This window comes from Equus asinus, chromosome 10 (assembly GCF_041296235.1).
Source record: "Equus asinus isolate D_3611 breed Donkey chromosome 10, EquAss-T2T_v2, whole genome shotgun sequence".
NCBI classification, from domain to species: domain Eukaryota; kingdom Metazoa; phylum Chordata; class Mammalia; order Perissodactyla; family Equidae; genus Equus; species Equus asinus.
Genome location: NC_091799.1, coordinates 86,902,012 through 86,925,361, shown reverse-complemented (window position 1 = coordinate 86,925,361; position 23,350 = coordinate 86,902,012). Strand labels below are relative to the sequence as shown.

Below are 23,350 nucleotides of genomic sequence, written 5' to 3'. Positions count from 1 at the left end.
AGAAAACATCATTTTAATCGTAATTTTAATATAAATGTAAGCCACATGTCTTGTGGGAGATATAAATGTAACTGTTTTGCTTTAATTAGAGATGACAAAAGACCTTTAGTATGAAGTACTTATCTTCAGAAGGTTAATTATCAATTCATTAAATGACCTTGAAAAAGACGTGCCTGCCTCAAGACTGGAGACAGATGGACTTTTATGGATTTTAAAGAGCAGCTTAATTGTGCTAATAAAATCTAATATGAAACAAAATGGGTTAGGTGAAATTCTTTAGTATCACTAATTAGGCATATGCTAGGGATATTAAAATTACCATCAGACCAAGAAAATTTCACTTATTTCCCCAAATTTCTGAATACTTATAAGCTATTTTACACCATTGCCTCTATTTAGAGTTGGAGCAGTTATAATACTCATATATAGTAAGGGCAAAATCATATACATATTGAACTCCAGGAGGCAACGTATACTACTAGTTAATAGCACAAGATTTGAAGAAAGGAAGATGAGATCGATAGTTCTCAAAATGGGGCAAATCTCTCCTTCCCTGGGAGACTTTTGGCAATATCTAGAGATACTATTGGTTCTCACAACTGAGCAGGAGGGGTAGTTGCTCCTTGATCCAGCGAGTAGAGGCCAGAGATCCTAAAATGCATGGGACAGCTCCCCATGAGAATTATCTGGCCCTACAATCTCATTAGTGTCAAGATTTAGAAACCCTGGGTTATCATATGTTCTCTGCTCTGCCACATAGTACCCATGCTACTTAATTCATTAAGACTGTTTTCTCATCTGTGAAAGTGTGATCAAAATAATATATATCTTAAAAGGTAATTGTGAAGATTAAATAAAATAACATAGTTGATCGACAATAGCTTGGTGCACACACACAAGAAATAGCTCAAATAGCGTCTATTAATTGTTTTTTTTCAAAACTTATTTTCACAAATGTGTAACTTGCTATACAAAGACTTTCACAGTCACACAAACTAAAAAATATATCTTTCTTATTGTCTACCTCTTAAATATCTCAAAAATAAATAAATTATTAATTCCTTTCTGCTTCTCGAACCCACTATTTATTTTCCATCCATATTACCACACTCTTCATTAAGATTATGAACTTTTTCTTATCTGGGCTCATTTCAAACTTAATTTACCTCTAGTCCTATGCCTCTCAAAGGCATTGCTGTTATTGGTCTTATAAAGAGTCTTGGGGAAAAAAGCAGCTCAAATAAGAAGAAGATATGTGTTGAGTGGAGATTTATACCATTCAGCTAAAACAGAAGAAGAAGAGAAGAGCTGAATTTTGGAAACATGTGCCTGTTATCCTGAAAATCTCCAAAATAAGGTTAAAGACCTGTGTGTGTGACTTTTGGCTTCCATGTAGGATACAAAAAGCTTGAAATAGCATCAATCCCACTCTTTTAAAAACAAAAGCAAAGCAACACACAAAAACACTGGACAATCTGAAAATTCAAATTTTCTTGTATCTATCAAAGAACTAAGGTCACAGAACGATCGGCTAATTAGAAACCCAAGAAAAGACAGACATCTTCAAATAGAGAAGTGATGCCAGTTCTAGCTCACCTGGAACATAGGTTGTTGGACACCAGTAAGAAGAATTCTGGAAAAATGCTAACCAGTAAGAGTGGCTAGGGAATATTATAGGACCCTTGGATGCCGTACACACTGGAGAAATTTCCAACCTCTCTCAGGCTTTTCTCCAAGGACAGTATCAATTCACAGAAGGCTTGTGAGAGTCCTGAGAAAGCATCTCTCCAAGGACAGTATCAGTTCTCAGAAGGCTTGTGAGAGTCCTGAGAAAGCATCACTCTTAGTGCAGACCTTGTGGGGGCAGGGTGAGCAGGGACCCCTGTGGTAAAAGAATGAACTCACCCCGAGTCTTCTCCCTATCTCTCCTCCAGAGCAATAAGCTAAAATTTCTGGAATTGATAATGAATTACTATAGTCAAAGCAATATTTAGAAAGAACAGAGTTAGAAGTTTCACATTGTAACTATCTGACACTCAGATCTACAGTAAAGTTTCCTTAAAGTTGGAGAAAGTATAGACATAAAAATCAATAAAAGAGAACACAGGGCCCCGAAGTAGTACTGCACATATTTGTCAATTGATTGACATTCAATGGAATTCAATTCTGTAGAAAAAAAATGCAGTTTTTCAACAAATGGTGCTGGAATATTCTGAATATTCAAATGCAAACACACATACACATAATTTATACAAAAAGTTAACTAAAAATAGATCATTGTTCTAAATGTAAAACCTAAAACCATAAATTTTCTAGACCAAATACGGGAAAAAACATTTGTGCCTTGAAGTTAGTTGAAAATATTTAGATCTGACAATGAAAACACAATTTTAAAAAATCATAACAAATTAGACTTCATCAGTGTTAAAATAGTTTGTGCTTCAAAAAATGCTATTAAGAAAATGAAAAGAGTGGAAGAATGGGACAGCATATTTGAAAATTGATTCCTGTCTATGGATTATATTCAGATTTTTTTAAAAAGTAAACACCAGTAATAAGAAATAATATTAAAATAAACAAGGCTACCCTATAATGCCAGAAAGTACCATAAAGAACATATCCAGAGATATAAGTAGCATTGAAAGTGTCATTTCCCCTGGGTTCTGTGCTGATCCCTGTGTTTGCTGGATCCCTGTGGTCTATATTCCTGAATTTTAATTAGGCATGAATTGGGGATACAATAATCAACAATCTGGAAGCAACAAGGTGGGAGGGTGGATCAGATAACTTTGTGTGGATACACGCAGCCAAAAGGCAACACGTTCAGTGGATAGAATAGTATAATAACGCATAATTTCAAAAAGGAATTTCAAAAAGGAAGCAGGAACTCCCACTACAACTATTGTTCTCTAAATCCTAACGAGTACTCTTAAATAGTAAAAAAAGAAAATAAAACATAAAATAATTTCAAAGGAAACACAAATTTATAGTTAGGAGATACTGAAATATGCATTTAGCACACCACAAGAACTATAAAAAATACATTGAATCAATAAAAAAAATCCTAGACATGCAGAAATGAGGATATTTAAATTCATCAGCAAAATATATAAAACCAGGGGCCAGCCCCATGGCCAAGTGGTTAAGTTGGCACACTCCACTTTTGCGGCCCAAGGTTTCACTAGTTCAGATCCCAGGCGCAGACATGACACCGCTCATCAGGCCACACTGAGGTGGCGTCCCACATAGCACAACCAGAAGAACTCACAATTAGAATATACAACTATGTACTGGGGGGCTTTGGGGAGAAGAAGAAGGAAAAAAAATGATTGGCAACAGATGTTAGCTCAGCCGCTAATCTTTAAAATATAAAAAACCAATAAAATCATTTCAATAGCAATAAAATATACAAGATTCCTGTTAAAGCAGAACTATATACTCTCCTGCTCTGAATTTCCTAGCCCTTTGCAGTTAGATTGAGCCATATAAAGTTTCTGGCTAATGACATATAGGCAGAAATAATGTTTTTCAACTCCTGGAAGAGTCAGGGAAATCTTTATTTATCATTAACCAATCCGTTATTTCTCCACCTCTATGATTGAAGAGGTGGATAAAAGCTAGTAAACTGCCCATCATCCAGTGTCCCAGAATGATGGACTTGCCAGAGTCCCCTGCCAATCTTCCTGTGACATGATGTGTGAATAAAAAAATAAACTTTTGTTATATAAGTTCAATGAGAATGTTGTGTTGCTGCATAATTTAGTCCACACTTACTAACTCAAAATATTGGTATCTGGAACTGGGTGTTATTGTTACAAAATATCTAAATGTGGGTCGATGGCTTGGAAAGTGAGTTTCAAAAATGAGGACACTGATCTCAGAGAATGAAAAAATGGCATTACTTGTTATACAGTGACAAAACAGTATAACAGAATGGATGACTTTTCTTAAAAAGCAAAACAAAAGAAAACTCTAGATTCTAAGTGAATAGGTTGGAAAACCAAACATAGTAGCAAGTTTCACTGTAAACTTTTATTAAGATGACACAAAAAAGAAGAACTAAGAAAAATTATTGGCTCATTTCAAGCAAAATTGAAAGGGAATAAAGAGTCCAGAAATTCAGGCAATATTGGGTTAGCTAATCATTTTAGTTTCTTTTTGTTAAGAGCAAGAAAACCCCTCTTAGAACTTCTTCAGTTAACTTATCTTCAAACATGACTGGCCAATGTTATAATCCATGCCAATGCCTAAACCAGTGGAAATGGAATCCATTTTTAAACATAAGGAGGAAACCAGACATTCCTGGAGTCTATGATTTCACAATTTGTTGACTGAATGATATTGTGTTCAGGAAAAAGAAAAGGACACAGTGGATGGATAGGTAGAAAACAATAAAAGTATTTCCTCCATGTAGCATACAAAAAACTTACTTATGCCTACATTTCAACCTTGTCGCCCACAGCTAACATCTCTCTCACGTCTATACTTCCGATCTCCCAACCGTAACGTGCTGTTTCAAGTCTCTGTATTTTCCTACGCTAGTTTTTCTGAGACTTGGGCTACTAAACCACTGCTGATTTAACCAAATAGACCCCACTCAAGTAACGTTGCCTCCTTAACCTCTCTTAGATCTCTTTTCCAAGACTAGTAGAGTTTACCTCTTTATTTTCAGGTCACTATGATATTTTAAAATTATACCTTCTAGACACTTTTCCTTTACTTTTGCTATTATGTTTTTTAATACGACTTTGCTTCACCAAATTTTAAATGCCTTTGAAACCAGGTCCTGTGTCTTATACACTGTTACAATCTTATTACCTAGTATTTAGTAGATACCAACTCAATACTTGTCAAATGGTTGAATAAAAATAAAACAGATTTATTTTTTGCAATGATGGATTCTCAGGTGAGTGTCATGTCTTACTTGATGACATTTTGAAATAAAAAATTAATCAGTATATTACAATCAAGGATGTTTTAAAAAAATGTTATATTTCCTTTGGGTTTCTCTTTTCTGCTAATAGTTTTCATTGTTTATGGAAGCTAATTAGTGAAGGACCTGATTTTTCTCTACTAGCCTAAAACTGCTTAATCTTCACAACAGTTTTAATATTTTAGTAGTAAGAGAACTTTATTATCTTCCTTACTATGCTAATTCTGATTCTATAAATAGCTACCTTTACAAAAAATTATTCACTGATTTCATTTTATGTTTTCTAGTTATTCTTCCAAGGAATGTTGTTATATAACAGTGTATTAGTCAAGATTCTACAGAGAAAAAGAGCCAATAGGATGTAAGTATGTGTATGTGTGTGTATATATATAAAGAGGTTTATTATAAGAAATTGACTCATACGAGTATGGAGGCTGCCAAGTCCTGAGATCTGTAAAGTGAATTAGCAAGCTGCAAATCCAGAAAGGCTGATGGTTTAGTTCCAGTTCAAGCCTGAAGGCCTGAGAACTAGGAATGCCAATGATACAGTTCCAGTCCAAAGTCCAGTAGACTTGAAACACAGAAAGTCGATGTTTCAATTCAAATCTGAAGTCAGGAAAAAAGCCGATGACCCAGTTTGAAGGTTATCAGGCAAGAAGAATTATCCTTTACTAGGGGGAAGGTCAGCATTTCTTTTCCTATTCTGGCCTTCAACTGATTAGATGAGGCCCATCTGCATTATGGAGACCAATCTTCTTACTGTACCAATTCAAATGTTAATCTCATCCAAAATACCCTTAGTGAAACACCTAGAATAATGTTAGGTCAAATATCTGGCCACTCTGTGGCCTAGTCAAATTGACATGTAAAATTATCCATCACAAACAATGTGCCTATCAGAGCAATTGCATTGTGCATATAAGGTTTCTGCCTTTTATAAAAATACTGTAATTACTTCAATTATAATGTCCAGGCCACATTTAAAAATATCAGGGAAGACTCTCAAGGCCATTTAAGAATATAGTATGACCATAGTCAGAATCAATTGTGAAGAAGGTCAGAAAATAATGAATAATAAATGTCAGTGGTTGAGCAGAAACACAGCTCAGTCACGAGCCAGAGAAGAAATTAGTAAAGTTCCCATGGTCAAAGAGGAGAAAAGAAACTACGTTTTTGGAGAACTAATAATTCTACTAAATAAAAAAATATGCCTACTTTAATTTAAGAATGATTGCATTGGGGACCGGCCCGGTGGTGCAGTGGTTAAGTGTGCACGTTCCACTTTGGTGGTTCACGGGTTCAGATCCCGGGTGTGGACATGGCACTGCTTGGCACGCCATGCTGTAGTAGGCATCCCACATATAAAGTAGAGGAAGAAGGGCATGGATGTTAGCTCAGGGCCAATCTTCCTCAGCAAAAAGAGGAGGATTGGCAACAGTTAGCTCAGGGATAATCTTCCTCAAAAAAAATAAAGAATGATTGCATGACATTGTTTTGTAGACTTATCCATCCATGTCACATAAAGTTATCCACATGGTTAGTAAATCATACCAGCTAAGGAGTCTGGGGCTAGACTATAAATATCTTATATTTTAAAGCTTTATAAAATAGCCTCACTTTAAGTATTGCATTTTAAATTTATTTTAGATTTGTTTTTTCTTAGGTTTCCTATTAGAGTCCTTGTCGAATGAGTCCCAATTAGATTAGCTTATCTCTATCTCATGTTTGCTGAGTTCCAAGTAACAAGGGGAAGTTTGAAAGTGCACGTACTTCTATGAAGGTGAAAACTATAGGATGACAACGTATCATTTATATTAATAAGGAAAGTGCTCACTGTTTTTATAAATTAACCCCCTGATCCACTGGTTTAATGCAATAGGAGTTTCTTTCTTTCTTACTCACAGGACGTCCATAGTGGGTTTTCCTGGTGAGTGGCGGCCTTGCCTATGGTCATTCAGGCCCTTTCCCCAATTTGATCCACTCTGCTCTGGAACTCCGAATCCTCTGACTTCAGCCAGCATGTCAGATAAAGAAAGTGGGGGATCATGCATGGGAAGTATTAGCCAGGCCTAGGAGCCACCTGTGTAGATTCTGATGACATTCTATTTGCCACAACTCAGTCGTATGACCACAACTAACTGCCATGAGGCTAGGAAATGAAATCTGGCTCTGTCCAGAAAGAAAAAAAAATGGCGTTGGAGAACAAATGGGTAGCCTCTGCCACATCTGAGGAGAAAACCGCTGCTGATTTTGAAGCAATGAATCAAAAAACGGAGGTAAAAATACCGAAGCGTCTTCTCTGAAATCTATGTGCGTGGTATACTACGTTACCTAAAGCGAATATCATGAACAAATGCAAAATTAAAATTTCTCATTTGAAAAACAAGGTTCTCATTCATCTTCCATGAAGTATATAATTCTCTATCATATATTTCCTCAAAGACATATTTTATAAAAATTTGCCAATACTTACACATAAATAGATGAAGTAGCATAAAAAACTATTCCTGAAGGTATACAATAAACGGTAATTTTCCCCAATAGTAAGTGCCTAAATTTTGGAGGTAATATTTTTAACTCCAAGTCAACAAAAACAAAAAATTCATGTTAGATTCTGATTAAAAAGAAAGTTTTGTGAAAAAGTCCATGAGAAGCATAGAAATTTTAGAAAAAAATAATAAGAAATACACAAAACCTGTCAAGTGTCACTGAAATTAGGAAAAATGATAATTAAACTATCCAAAATATTTGATTTTGCTATTAGAATTTGGAAAGGCAATTATGAAAATAAACATTGACCCGAAGGGCAATTTTCAAAGGTAAATATTAATTCTGAAAATTAAAGAACAAGGACATAGATGTGTAGAAAATTGCAGTAAAAACTATCATCTTCCTCAACCAAATTCTTACCAAAATAATGTTTAAATTATGCATTTATTTGTGTATGTGTATTTTGTATGTTAGTTTGTGCCAATGTGTAATATATCATACATTATGATAAAGATATGTGACTTTAAGCTTAAGTAACTATTACTAATGTCAGCTATAGCCTGGATTATAGCCACAATGCTTAATAAGCTTGACACTATCACCATATATTATCCAGTAATAAAATATCATTGATTTAAACAAATATTCATATTAAAAAGGTATTTTAGTTTTTTAGATATAGATATTAAGAATATATATTTTAAAGTTAAATATATTGATAATAAAGGAAAATAAGGTTTTTTAAAATTTCCTCACAGAGTGTGACTTTTTTGGATAACTTTTTTTTTTTTTAGGAAGATTAGCCCTGAGTTAACATCTGCCACCAATCTTCCTCTTTTTGCTGAGGAAGATTGGCCCTGAGCTAACATCTGTGCCCACCTTCCTCTATTTTATATGTAGGATGCCTGCCACAGCATGGCTTGATAAGTGTTGCATAGTTCCCCACCTGGGATCCAAACCTTTGAACCCCGGGCTGCCCAACCTGAGTGTGAGAACTTGACCACCACATCACTGAGCCAGCCCCCTGAATCACTTTTTCAGTCAAAATTATAGATATACAAATTTTTTCCACACAGTCTCATATCCTTCCAATTAAGAATTCTGAGAATACAGCAACTTTTTAAAGGAGTGTTTTCCTTTGAAGGGTTTTCTTCCAGAAATCTTCACTGTTTTTCCAACTCGTTGATATCCATTTTTGTGTTTTGATGCTTGTTGTTAATCGATGTTTCCTGCAAGTGAACATTTTCACACAACAACTAGGACTCATGTGTCTGCTTTCACTGTTTCTTAGTTTGTTGACTAAATTGTAGAGAGCTTACAGTTGGGCAGTCACACCATCAAGAATAACAGCCAAGTTGGCACATGCTAGGCTGATAGCAATTTTAAATGCCATTGATTGTGGGACAATTTCAGTGACACTGAAATGTGAAATGAAAAGATTTGACATAGTAATAATAACTTCTTGAAAATGAAGATATATAGTCACACGGACAATTTCTTCTTTCCCCTAATCAGTTTATAGTTTATGAATACAGTTTAATGATAGAAGAGGAATTTTATAGAAATACTGTATATAGAATCAGAACATAAGACCACTTTCCATCTTGCTGTAAAATATGAAGCTCTTACTTAAAAAGTACAGGTAAAATGATGTACTTTATAGGTTTAACCACACCATGAATTAAAATGGGTTACATTCCAGAAGGTTCATCATATTTGCTTATGTGAAATAATTTGTATATGGACAGATTCTTGTTCAATAGTTGTCAGACAAAATTTTGTATTCAAAAAAACATATATTTTAGCATTTAGTATATTCTAAGAAGTTTCTAGGGTGTACACTTATAATGACAGATTGAATTTAGTTGCCAACTCTAAAGTCCCTCTTAGAGAACGAAGGCAATAAGAAATGATCAAGTAAAAGTGCAATAGGCAATGCCATAATTGGGAATAGAACACTGTGCAGTGGGTGTGCAGAAGAGAGAATACCGAATTCTGTCAAGATGTACAAATGTCTTCACAGCTTGAATTTATAGGATTTTGTTCAAGAGAGAACACCAAGGGATGAGGCTATGCCAGCCAGATGAAATAGCAAAAACCAAGACACAAGTGTGAAACTACATAGGACATTAAGGATAGAAGTAGTTTGGCTCTGCTGAAATCATTCACTGGATTTAGAGAAACATTACATTAGCAAAGAAGATAAATAATGTGAATAGAGCATAAGATGTGAAATAAAGGAAATATATAAAATCACATTTAACAGTTAGATTGAATGGGACCAGACGTTATATATCCATGCAAGCACGCTAAGAGTTTTAAGTTTTATCATTGACACATGATGCAAAAATGCATCTTTGCTGGTAATGTGAAAGATAGTTTAAAGGTAAAAATACTGAAAGTTGACAAGCTACAGATTACAAAAAGAGCCTAAACTCAAGATGATGAGGTTTAATGAAGATAGTAAACTTGGTAATTAATGTTAAGAGAACAAAATGGAGAGGCATGGAGAAGGTGAAATTGACAATTAACTAGGAAAATGGTTAAGAAAGAGAAAAAAAGTTGATTAATATCAGTAATTAATGAATAAATCCCAAGACCAATGATGAGATTTTTTTTAAAAGCTTAATGTGAAACTTTCTTCTCCAGAGAGAGAAGATTGAAAGACAGATAGATACATACATATATAGATGTAGATAGAGATATAGATAGTCGAGGAAACTGACACCTGTTTCAAGCTTTAGGGAAACAAGCTACACAGGCACCTTGCCTAACCATCTATGCACACACAACATATACCTCAGCAGATATCGCCATTCCCTGGGCATAGAAAGAAGGAATGGTCACTAGTGCTTTTCAACCTAACATGCCTTAGAACTCTTAAATATTAGATATTATTAAAAGACCTACTTTATTTAAAGTTGCTAAGCTTAAATATAATAAGTTAATGGAGAACCTTTTAATCACTTTTATTTAATCTATCACTATCATTCTCCAAGATATCATCTCAAGTTATTCAACCAATCAGTCTACTTATTTAATAGTGTCACACTTGAAGTAAAGCCTAACATAATTATTGTCCAGTGAATGGTGTTTGACATAGCATTGACAATAGTAAAATTAACAATATTATCTAATTGTTGATAAATAAATAATGAATTGTATTATTCCTGAATCATTTACTACTAGCTGCAAATGCAGAATTAACAAAGAAACGCAGAAAGGGCAAATAAGAGGATGCCAAGGTACTAAAGTATTTTACAGTTAGTAATAGTGAATATGCAAAATTTGCTAAAATTATAAAGTATAAAAATATCATTAAAAGGACAATAAAATGATACATTCCTGCAATGCCTCTCTACATATAATTATTAATATGATTGTGCTTAGCTTCTAAAATGAATAAAAAACAAATTCCAGAATATTTGATGGAACAACTGCTGCATGAATTTTCTCTCTGAACATCTCCAACATTTTGAGGTCTCTCCAATTATGTAATCAATCAATGCAGACATTACTTTAGAAATTACCATTTTCCTTTTGAGATATCAAATGCTTTGAAGATACAATGACTAATTTCAATGTGTTTTGATGTCTTATCAAAAAAATATTTTCAGAGACATTTTTCATATTCTTAATTTTCTTTTAGATAATTTTATGATTTTCTCAAAATTAATGTGAAAATGAGATTTTCATGTGAACAATTTTATAGTTTGACTATCTACTTTTTTCTTTGATCCTTATTCATAGTTGGACAATAATACAGTAAAAAATCATAGAAGGCAGTGTTGGGAATCTATTTTGCGTTAACTGAAGATTTATTGATAAGATATCCTATTCACAATTTGTAGAAGACGGAGAATCACATTGTAGTAAATAAGATTTGTCCTCTCCCTTATTGAAATAATCAGTAAGTGAGGTAAACCAGAAATGGGGTGAGGAAAATTCCTAATCTATAAATCATATCTATTGGTTACACCTAGGTCTTATACTAGTCACAATATGTGGCTGTCCAGATATTGAAAGATTAGATTTGAATCTACCTTCCTCTCACGTCTATACATTTCGTTTTATCATCAGCAACCAAAATACTGCTCCAAGAGCAACTGAGAATTTTCAGGGATTCTCAATTGCCAATAAGATAAAAGACAAGCTAAAGATGCTCAAACTTTAGCCCTAGACCAGGCTTTAGGCAAACATATTTTGGAAGATATGTATTAGTCCTTTAAAAATCAACCAGGCATTAAATAACCCATTGGTGGGTGTAAGATTACCAGTAAAAAGCAAATGTAACAAAGTTATCATTAGATTTGTTGTCCTTTAAATGTTATGAAATTATAACCACCGATTTTTCTTATATTTCATTTTTTTCAAGGACATTTGTGTGTAACAAATCCACAGCCTGCTAGAGTCAGAAACTGACAGGCCTCCTTCAAAATGGTACCTTGTAAGCCCCAATAATGAAGCTCTGGATGAAGTAAAACCACAAGAAACATTACCCCATAGATTCAAAAGAAATAGGATTTACTCCCAAGGATCATTTGCTCTGCGTTCTCTCTTGCTCCATCACGATAATAAACTTGGTTTGGGTTGCAAGAGAGGTGTGTCCTTGATTGTCCGCAGCCGGTGGGTTCAATAATAGTGCTACACGTGTGAGACCCCTTTACCTCCAGCTGTTAGAAACCACCTGGCTTTTAACCGTGAAATATTATGCTGAATACAAGCACAAAAAGTTTTCTTGAACCTTGTGTTGCTGTTTATTTTATTCTTAATATTAAGTATATAACTTGGGAACCTGATCAGACTGCATTATCCTATGCTCCTTGGTGGAATCTGATCTATGTCTTTATTTTCTATTATTGTTTCCATTTCATATTTGTGAATTTGATGCTGTTGCTAAAAAGCGAACTTGGTAAGCGGGCAGAAAATATGCTCAATAAGCCTGACACCATGAACCAGCCCCAAACACTGCTAAGTAGAGTGCCTCCATATACTACTGTTCTTTGGACAAATTTATCTTGGGTGACTACTCAAGACCTTAAGCAGATTCATTTATTTCTTCTCTTTGTTTCCCTGAGAATTGATTTGGTTGTTCTGTCTACTAGGAGGTGCAGCACGTAAGGCTTATAGATGGTGACAGCTGACATTTGGTTAGGATATACGCATCTGAGATGTAAAAGCAACACAGTTTTTCCAACTGGGTCAGTTCTAACAGGTTGTCTCAGTTGAAGTCCTCACCCCCACGCAGGAAAACGCATACTTTGAACATGTACTCTCATCATAGTCCTAAGTGGTGTTTCCATCTTTCAGAAATTGCACACTTTTACCAACGACAACTTAGCATTGTGAGGGGTCATTTTGAGGAATGTTTGATATGACTTAGAACAAAAAATGTAACATTCAGTGTTCAGGGTTTTTTGATTGGTATGTGGAAAAATCAAAACCTAATTTGGACTGCAAAATCACCTTCTTAAATAATTTTTTCTGGTGTAGACTAGTCAAACATATGAAAATAAACAAAAAACTTCAGACAGCTGTACTCCTAGAACCTGCCAGCTTTTCCCCCACATTTCCTCCTACCTCCAAGATTGAATTCTGATTCAAAATAATAATCCCCTTCCATCTCCCAACATGCCCCTTTAAGGTCAATCATATGTGGTATATTGATTTTAACACATTGTCATGGGAAGATCTGAAGCATATTGTTAAAAAAAATTTCCAAACTCATGAGAATAAAGGGGGAAAAAATTACAGGAATTCTGAATTCTTCTGGGAGCTTGTAATCCTGGTCTTCTGAATTTATAGCGTTGAGTAGCCCACTGGTTATTTATTAACAAAAACTTGTATAGAGAGAATAATTGGGCAAAATATGTCCCAAGAAGGGTTTAACTTACATGGATCTTCTAGGTCTGAGAATAGACTTTAAATAGCACAGGTGAGGGGACAAAACATTTTCAAAGAGATTTCAGAAATCTTACCTTAAAAATTGATTGGACCTAAATTGAGTCTTATAAACATGAAGTCAGGGAATGACTGGAGACTTCAGAAATTACTTGAAAAATACTTTTAGACATTTGTTGGTTTGAAACCTTGGGAGTTTCCTGGGTGAAATCTGAAATGGGCCCCATATGTGGAGGGCACGGAGAGACTGGAAAAAGAGGCGGGCCACTCCAAATTGGTAGGTGGCAGGTTTAATAAGAAAGGGAACTTACTTATAAGCCTCATCTTGGGTGGCTACAAGAAGAGATCTTTGAACTGGCCCTCCAGAATCTTAAATGTTTATATAGAGGTCTTGGGTTTAGTCACCTATGTTGTCCAGATGGTCTCAACAACACATTGCTCTCTCAAGGCTGTGTCATTGAAAACAGCTCCCACTGTGGGAATAGCTGGCAGAACATACATTGCAAGATCATGGGAGGAGGTGAGAAGCCTCCGATTGCCTGGGTCCAGTTTGTGGGTCAACTGGTGGTCACATTCACTTGACGACCTCTTCCAACAACATAGTTAAAGTAAGAATAGCACTTGACAAAGTCAACAGGCAAGGAAGACTTTATTCAAGATTATTAAAATAGGTGAGAGATTGAATTCAACTCCACTAAAACAAAAGATTGGAGAATTTTAAGAACTAGGGTAGGGGGAATTGTAGACTACCTGTTTTAGCTAATTGACCTCACTCAACAGAAAAGTAAACATTCTCATATCTTCATGACAGGAGGTAGTTTTACAACTGGGAGCAAGGAGCACACTGTAGTTAGGCTCCCACCTTCCCAAGGAGACTGGAAGTTAGGGAAGATATCTCCTTCAACGTTTACATTTCAAAGAGATGTTTCCCAGGTCCTTGAGAAAGACACTCCTTGGGTCTTAAAACTGGCAAGCAACTTCTAAGGAGAGTTGTATACATTTTAAAGGGGTTGGGAAAGAATTTGCCACTATAAGTTTTCTAAAGTAAATGTTCTGAGAAAAGGGAGGTAAGGGGACTGTCTCACTCTACTCAGGCTGCTATAACAAAATACCATAGATTGGGTGATTTAAACAACAGATTTTTATTTCTCACAGATCTGGAGACTGGGAAGCCCAAGATCAAGGTAATGAAAGATTCTGTTCATAGTGAGGGCCCTCTTCTGGACATGCAGATGGCTGTGTCCTCACACAGATCACTGTGTCCTCACATGGTGAAGAGAGTAAGCTCTGGTTTCGCTTCCTCTCCTTGTACAAGCGCTATTATAGGATTAGAGCCCCAAGCTTATGACCTCATTTAACCTTTATCACCTCATCATAGTCCCTGTTTACAAATGCAATCTGAGGGTTGGGCTTCAACACATGGATTTTAAGGAGGACACAAAAATTCAGTCCAATACAATTGGATTGTCATGAAAAACTTCCTGAATGAGGCAACTTTTCAGCAGAAGTATGCTGGTAAATGTTTAACAACTAGCTGCCAGGATGCAGATGTACTAAGAGTATTGTTTGATGCTTTCATTTATGGTAATAAGTAAGATAAGATAAAACGAAAATTTCTGTCAGAACGATGCTTTTTAAAATCTATGACATGAGCATCCTTCCCAACACACTTGTATTTTCTGTTCTTTTGGGAGTGCCCATCCTGATGGGAGTGAAGTGGTATCTCATTGTGGTTTGATTTGTATTCTCCTAATTATTAGTAATGCTGAACATCATTTCATGTGCTTATTGGCCATTTGTAGAGAGACAGAAAGTATTGTTAGAAACCAAGATTTCAGAGGAGGAGAAAAGAGACGCAAATGTAAAATCAAGGAAGTAAAATTTAAATTAAAATGCTAGTGAAAAAATAACATATGGATGCTTACAAATATACACACAGAATTACAAAGTTATAATGTACAAAATTGCAAGTAAAGTTTTGGGAACTGTTTTTTCTTTTTTCTAGAACATTATATTGCATTAAATATTCTTCAAAAATGCATTTTTAATGACTGCATTGTGGAGGCGAAAACAAATTCATTTAACAATAACAAAAAAGAGAGGGAAAGAGAGGCATTCCGTTTATAAATAAAACTGTCAAATCAAATGTTCTTAAGACTGGCTGTTTCTTGAAATAACCAAGGACTCTGTATTGCTCAACTATACATGAATTTGCCCATCTCCTTAAACTTAAGCCAACATCAAACTTGAGGTTCCTACGGGACCAAGAGTTCCACCGATGTAGAGAAATGCGGTACTCAGTCCACCAAAGAAAACATTAACTTATCTATGTCTATAGCCTAACTTGCCCAATAGTCTTCAAATTCTGAAGCAAAAATAGACTGACACTCATCGTAGAAAGAAGTAAACAAATAGGAGCACATTGTTTCCTGTACCAGCCCTTGTAAGACTCCTGGGCTACATGTCAAACAGCAAAATGATGTGGATTTAGGCTCTTGCAGGATCTGAGGGTTCAAAGCAAAATTGTGATGTCTCACACTTGATTGCTTTGTGTTGCTGGGTTTTGACAAGAGTGTCAAACAAAAGCTAATTTACAAAAATAAATGAATGAATAATAAAATACTATTGAGAATATGTAGTAATCTTCATGAGATTGGACAGAGGTCTTCCATGGATATGATTTAAGTAAAAATATCAGTTGTTTGATTTCTTTATTAGCATGCTACATGGATCACTTACTATCATTAATATGTTGAATTTAAAAATAAATAAAAAGTGTCAAGAGCATTCTCAACATTTCAAATCTAGAATAATTAGACAATATTTTAATATATGGTGGTCTATTATTTCACCTAGTTTGTCACAATTTTACATGCTACTTTATTTACTTGATAATTTTATCTCATTAGCGACTATATTCTGAAAGAATATTACACCTGCACTTTCATGACCCTGACAGTGAACACTGCCTTATGCTCTATGTGCCTCATTTGTCTCATCCTAGCCTTGGCCATGGTGGATGAGAGCAAGAATGAGTTTGAACCCACAAACACAAGCTGAAGCCCATAGGGACAAGCTGACAGTGATGTTAGTTCTTGCTGCATCTTACATTGATTTTTATGGGTGTCTTGTATAAGCTAGGGCCCTTCACCATAGAGCTGAACACTGACCCTTGGGCCAAGAGTCAGAGAACCCGAAGGAAGATCCTAGGGAAAGCAGAGTATGTGTAGGGCTGGCAGCTGTGTCAAGCTAATATAAGCCAGTAGATAAGTAGCAACATATGTGATCTACAAAATGGCTGTTGTTTCACTTCTATCTTTCAAACATCACACACAAGAATCTCCCTTATGATATGCCCTGATAGAAAATTATCAGGAAAGGGATTTCTGGGAAATACAGTGAGGCCTAGCAAAACGTACATATTACAAAGGCACCCAAGTATGTTTTATTGCTATTTAATTTATTAAAATATCTGTATTGATTAAATAGGTTTTCTTTTTACTTATTTAAACATTTCTACCATTCTATAAAAACATAGATTTGGTAAAACCTCAATTACTAGGGATTATTCCCTAAAAGTAATACGAAAACATTGAGAGAGAAAATAAATTTGTGAATAGTTATAAAAATTTGCTAATTGCTACAATATTTCATGGTATAATTATGGGGTGAAAGACACCATATTTAGGGATTTGAGACACTTCACTAATTATGGTTCAACTGTCTTAATTTACAAACAAGTATTATTTTGGCATTCTATTACTTTTTCTTCAAACATTGTCAATATTTTTTGGCAATTGATATTTTCTGGAAATACAATAAATCAAATTAGTTTTTAATTTTGCTCATCTGTGAAAAATACTTTGTCAATTCCAAAGATTACTTAACAAAAGCAATTTCTTTGCACAATTAACTCTGACAGTGTAGTGTTAGAATTATATTGTTGTCATGTTCATATTAGCTGGGAAGGATTTACTCTTCAGACAATGATAAATATATTCTGGGAATACAATAATAATAATGCTTACATATGTTAATGGTGGAGGAGCAAGTATAAATGCACAAGTTTTAGATTTATTTATTTTCTGGGTTCATTTACCTTCCCATAGTAAGTTACATTTCATTTGCATTATGTTGCATTCTGTTTTATGTTTACATCCAAACCAGAAACTACATATTCCTGAAAAATTAAATATTTTGTTGCACTAACAATATCATGTGGAATTAGACTCTGCTGTTAACACCTGTTATTATGTAGGCACCCACTAAGCATAAAATGATTTCATAATGTCATTATGAGTTTCTATGGTGATAAAGTGCTTGTACTGATAGACAAAAATAGTTGGATAAGTGATAGTGTTTCTTGCATTATAAAATCTGTTACCATTATCTGTACAACTCCTTAATCTTACACTTTCTTCCTAAATCTTCTCAAAGTATAGAAAAACTTAAAATAGACTCTTTTGTGAAACTCCATAGGAGCTGCAGCTGGGTAATTTTTTCATCTCCAGTAGTGCTGAAATAGCCCAGTGACACCTAAATGCACTCCTTGGCATGCTGTGAGACTGCTAACACATCAATTATAGATGCTTCTCTTAAACTTTCCTGGAATTATGTGTCCCAGGAAGCTAATTTATAGGCCTAAAGGCTTTGATATAGGTGTTGTTGAGTTGAATTTGGATTTCCCATAATTGGCAAATGCTAATTGAAATGTACTCTCACTTGTCAATATAGACAATCAGTTCCTTTCTTTAACATATTCATTCCACAATTTTCCCCCTTTCTTTTCAATATTTCACTAGTAACCTTCATATGAAGTTGAATGTGGTGGTGTCCAGTGACGATTTTTTCTCTGATAGAAAAACACTGTAATAACTGGTGCATAATTTTACTAAAAAGAAAAGAGTGCAGACATTATGGCATTGAAGTGCCATACATAATCCTGCATTATTCCTACCCCCCGGCCTCTCATGAGTTTCCACGGGGACATTGTTATGTGCTGGGCCAGTGTCTAAAATTACAAATGCATAGGGGCCGGCCTGGTGGTGTAGTGGTTAAGTTCATGTGCTCTGCTTTGGTGGTCTGTGGTTCACAAGTTAGAATCCTGGGTGCAGACCTAGCACCACTCATCAAGCCATGCTGTGGCAGCACCCCACATAAAATAGAGGAAGAATTGGCACAGGTGTTAGCTCAGTGACAATCTTCCTCAAGCAAAAAGAGGAAAATTGGCAACAGATGTTAGCTCAGGGCCAATCTTCCTTACACACACACACACACACACACACACACACACACACAAATTCAAATTACAAATGCATAATTTTCTGGTTATCTGGACGGAAGCACACTACTGAAACAGTTTCTTAGGAATAGAAAGGCTCTATTTAACTTTGAGTTTATATTATATTAATACAATTATTATATTATTACACTTATATACTATTTATATAATTATATTTATATATTATAATTTAAATATATAAACCCAGCTTCATCTGAACATTTAATGATATTTTCACTCTATTGGGAAAATATTAAAATTTCATGAGATATTCCTTTTTTAGGATGAATATTAAAAATGATCAATGTCCCTTGAAGGTTTATATGGGAGAAAATTAACTGAATCTTATGAATCAATTAATTCAGAACTTATAATAGCCATGTGGTTTTGGCACTACTAATGTTCTCATTTTACAGAGCAGAGCGACACTAAAGGTGGCTAACTTTGGATCTGGGCCTTGTTTTCATTCCTTTCCAGAAAGAACAAAGTCTGCATTTTAACTGTTATTAACTAGGAATTTCTCCCAAGATCTCTGTGCAATGTTGACTACTCAAAAGGCCCACCAGAAAACTTATGGACCAAGCAAACTAATTTTTCAACCAGTCAGGTATGGAGAACATACCTTGACAGAATCTTAGTGAGGCCCAGAAGAGGGAGTTCAGGGGAAGATATTTATAGGAGTTTTAGTGTCTGAGTCCAACCAGTTTAAAGCAAGTTTTCAATGTGAGAAGCTATCTGGGGCTGGAAACATTTTTGACATAAAGTTTAGGATTGTAGGCACAGACACGAAATAGTGTTAATAAGTAAACTTATCTGATGACCATACTGCTTGTGCAGGTGAGAAAAATTTTTCCTTTTAGGATAGCTCTTTGCCTAAATGAGCAAATTATCTTATTCTATGATGGCTTACAGGATTTCCCTGAATCAAATACAAAATCTAATTATTAGTTTCTAGCCTTAAATTTCTGTGCAAGACTATCTAGGGAGAAAGTCAAGACAAGATGAAACAGTAGGAGAGGGGGTTCAGCTCATAGTTAAGATTGCCAGACTATGATAATGCAAGTGATTTTAGTTCTCAATACTCTTCCTGGAAAGGAAAATTTCTCATGATATCATATGAACAAGTTTTGCTTATAAAGATTTGTCGGAAATTTTTGTAAAATATGGACCAACTTTCTCTGGGTTGCTTAAGTTCAGAGAGAGAAGAGATCATTGATCTCGTGTCAAATAAAAACTCCTATTTCATTGGCCCTCATCTCAGTTACTAGCCTCTACTGTGGATAATTGTCCAATGTGGAAATAACTCCCATTATCAATCTAAGACTGCTCTGTCCAATACAATAGCCGCTAGCCACATATAACTATTTAAATTTTAGCTTTAATGAATTCAAATTTAAAAGCCAATTTGTCAGTCATGCTAATCACATTTCAAGTGCTTAATAGCCACCTATGGCTAGAGACTATCATGTTAGGCAACCCAGACTTATAGAACATTTCTATCATCAAAGGAACTTCTATGGTACGACATTGATCTAAGATAATTCTTCATGTTCTGAGAGTTCATTTAGACTCTATCCACCTTTTGAAAAGCACAAATGTCATTTCTGGACTTTTAGAACAATAGTCTTATTTATGAATAGGTTCAAAGCAATCAGTGTCATTTCACATTCATTATTATTATTATTATTATTTTTCATGTGAATTGACTGTGTTATGCATTCCAAATTTGTATCAAACTCTCATTGAATGGTCAATTTTAAATTTCATTATTTTTTGATAAAAAGCTGTTGGGGCAGTGGGAAATAAACACTTTTTCTCTTAATGGTTCATTGAATATTCATTAGATATTTATGGGCACACTAAAAATAATATCACTGAGTCATTTCTGGGAAACGTAAAAATACATAAGAAGAATCCCAACGTGTTATAAAACTTTAACGTCTATTAAAATTAAACACCTATGATTTCATAGCTTTACTGCAATCCATGGTGGGAAAACAAAAAAAAAAAATTCATAAAGGAGAGCAAGATTTATAGGGAGCTGATTGTACTTGCTTAGCTTCTTTCAGGACAGAATAATTTAGCTGGAACTTTATGGGAACAATCAAACTATTTGATCCTTTGCTATGAAATTGTCTATCGTTGATATTGAACTAAACTTCAGCATCTTGACGTTCCCAAGTAATGTGTATCCCAACACAGGTAAATCATTTGATGAAGACAGTAAAGGCAATTTTTGCTCTGAGTTTGGGCCAATCATGACAAATTTCTTTTTTAAAGAAACATTTGAAGTAGTAAGTAACCAAACTTTGCTTACTAAACATCAACGAGTCAAGTATGATAAATTAAGAAGTAAAAACAATCAATTATGAATTATATCATATACACAGGTGTGTTTTCTTTACCTAGTTCCTAATTGGTTCTTAAAGCTAATCTCACCCAGTTATGTTCTTACATTTTGAATAACATCTCCATAAACTGAGTCGCTGAAAATTTAGTGATAATGTTTTCCATGATCTTTAATAATTCCAGAATTTTACTTTAGTGCAGCTTTTAATTTTTTTTATCATCTCAATAGAAACACCTGATTCCTACCATTTCTCGAAGTTGGAGAAAGCAGAGACTCCCTCTCTGCGGCATTACACAGTGTGCATCAAAATGGCAGACGTTGCAAGATCATGCGGATGCATTTATCTTGTCCATTTAAGGGGAAACCTCACCTCCAATCCTCTAAGAAATTCCCCAATCCCAGCAATTATCCTCTCAGCAGAGAGCGCCTCCTCGGCCACCCAGTGGGCCTGCGCAGTTCAGCCAGCTCCGGCCTCCTGCCCTGCCTGCCCCCTGCCGCTAGGTGGGGCCCGCGTTGGCTCTGCGCACTCTTCGGGTTCTCAGCTGCCAGTCTTCCCCACAGCAGCCAAGCTGGCAGTGTGTTCAGCTGGGTCAGCAAAGATGGCGCCCCGAAAGGAGCCAGAGGTCTTCCAGATGGCGGCCGAGGGGCTGCGGGCAGCTGTGCGCTCAGAAGCTGCTCCTCCTGGAGGAGCGCTACCGCGTCCACAAGTTCTGCTCGCTCATGCTGGAGGACGCTGACTTCGACCATAAGCTGATGCTGCTCCTGGTGGTCCAGTACAATAGGGGCAAGACCACCTTCATCCAGCACCCGATGGAGCCGGACTTTCCTGGGATGCACTTCGGGCGTGCACACCAGTTTCCTTCGTCACCATCGTGCACCGCCTCACCAAGGGCTTGGTGCTCGGTTACGCGCTGGTCGTGGGCCTGCAGCGCCCCTTCCACAAGCCCAGAACCTTTGTCAGCAGATTCCTCCGTAGGTTCATGTGTGCCCAGCTGCCCAGCTGGGTCTTGGACAGCACACGGATCATCGACCCTCCTCAGGTCCTGTCTGGAGAGAAATAGTGTGTCAGCCAAGGGTACAACTTTGTGGAGTTCCTGGACTGGTTTGCTAAGCGTGTCAACCGCATCATCCTGCTCTTTACGCCCATAAGGTAGACATCTCCGAAGAGTTCTTGGAAGTCATCAAGGCCCTCAAGGACCAGGAGGACAAGATATGCATTGTGCTGGACAAGCCTACCAGATCAAGACTTAGCAGCTGATGCAGGTCTACGAGTCCTCACGTGGTCTACAGGGTGTATATTTGCCCCTTCTGGTTCCATCTGCTCCTCATCCCCAACAACTGCAAGATCTTCCAGGGCAAGAAGCAGGACCTCTTCAAAGACATCCAGTCTCTTCCCCCAAACCCTGGCCTCAGGAAGCTCACTGACTTGAACAAGTGGGCACGGCTGGCAAGGTCCACGCCTACATCATCAGCTCCTTCAAGAAGATGTCTAATGTCTTCGGTAAAGAGAGCAAAAGGAAAGAATTGGTGGACAACCTGGGGAGACCCACTAGAAGACTGAATGGGAGCATCGGATGTCCCCTGGCGACTTTCCAAGCCTCCCGCAAGATGCAGGAACTTCCACATATCTAGGATTCCATAAAGTGCCAGGCCTTGAAGCTCAAGCTGATGGATGTGGTTAATGACATGCTAGCCAATGACATTGCCTGGTTGATGGTGATGGTGTGCCAGGAAGAGTCCCTGATGCCCTGCCAGGCTGCAAAGGGCCGTGCCTTGGACGGCACCATTAACAGGCTCTTTGGGCACAACTACTGCCGGGGGGGCGGCAAGGACATTTGATGACACTGAGTGAGTGGTGGACAAGGACAAGCCCACCTAAAAAGAGCTCTTTTACATGGCTGTCACCTGTCAACTGCAAGGTCGTGAGTGCCCGTGCCAAGAAAGAGATGGTGAAGTCCAAGCTGCACGATACCGTGCTGGGGAACGTCTGGAAGCTGGCTGATGTGCACCAGGACAGGCTGCTGGACGATGAGGATTGTGCCCTGGACAGCCACTTCATCAAAGACAAGCTGGAGGGCGACAGGCTGCCCAGTGACCTGCCCCAAGACCTGATCACATCTAAGCAGAGGCACAAGTGACTGGCCCTCCCCAAGCCGCCTCCTCCCCATTTTCATCCTGTCATCTCAGCACCCAGCCAGGCAGAGATCGAGGAGGGGCAAGTCACCAGTTCTCAAGGTCCATAAAGAGTGAGCGGATGTTTTCTCAGCTCTTGCAAAGGTAAAAAAAAACATTTTTTTCCAATAAGATAAGAGTACTGAAATAATATCTACGTATTCCTCTCCTGAAATTAGTGTACTATGAGCCAGGTACTCTTCTAAGCACTTTAATATATGTC

General features: G+C 36.5%; 1 pseudogene; it reads left to right on the top strand.

Moving 5' to 3' along the window:
• Positions 1-21,283: 21,283 nt before the first annotated feature.
• LOC106822694 (EH domain-containing protein 1 pseudogene) lies at positions 21,284-23,093 on the top strand (annotated as a pseudogene).
• Positions 23,094-23,350: the final 257 nt, after the last annotated feature.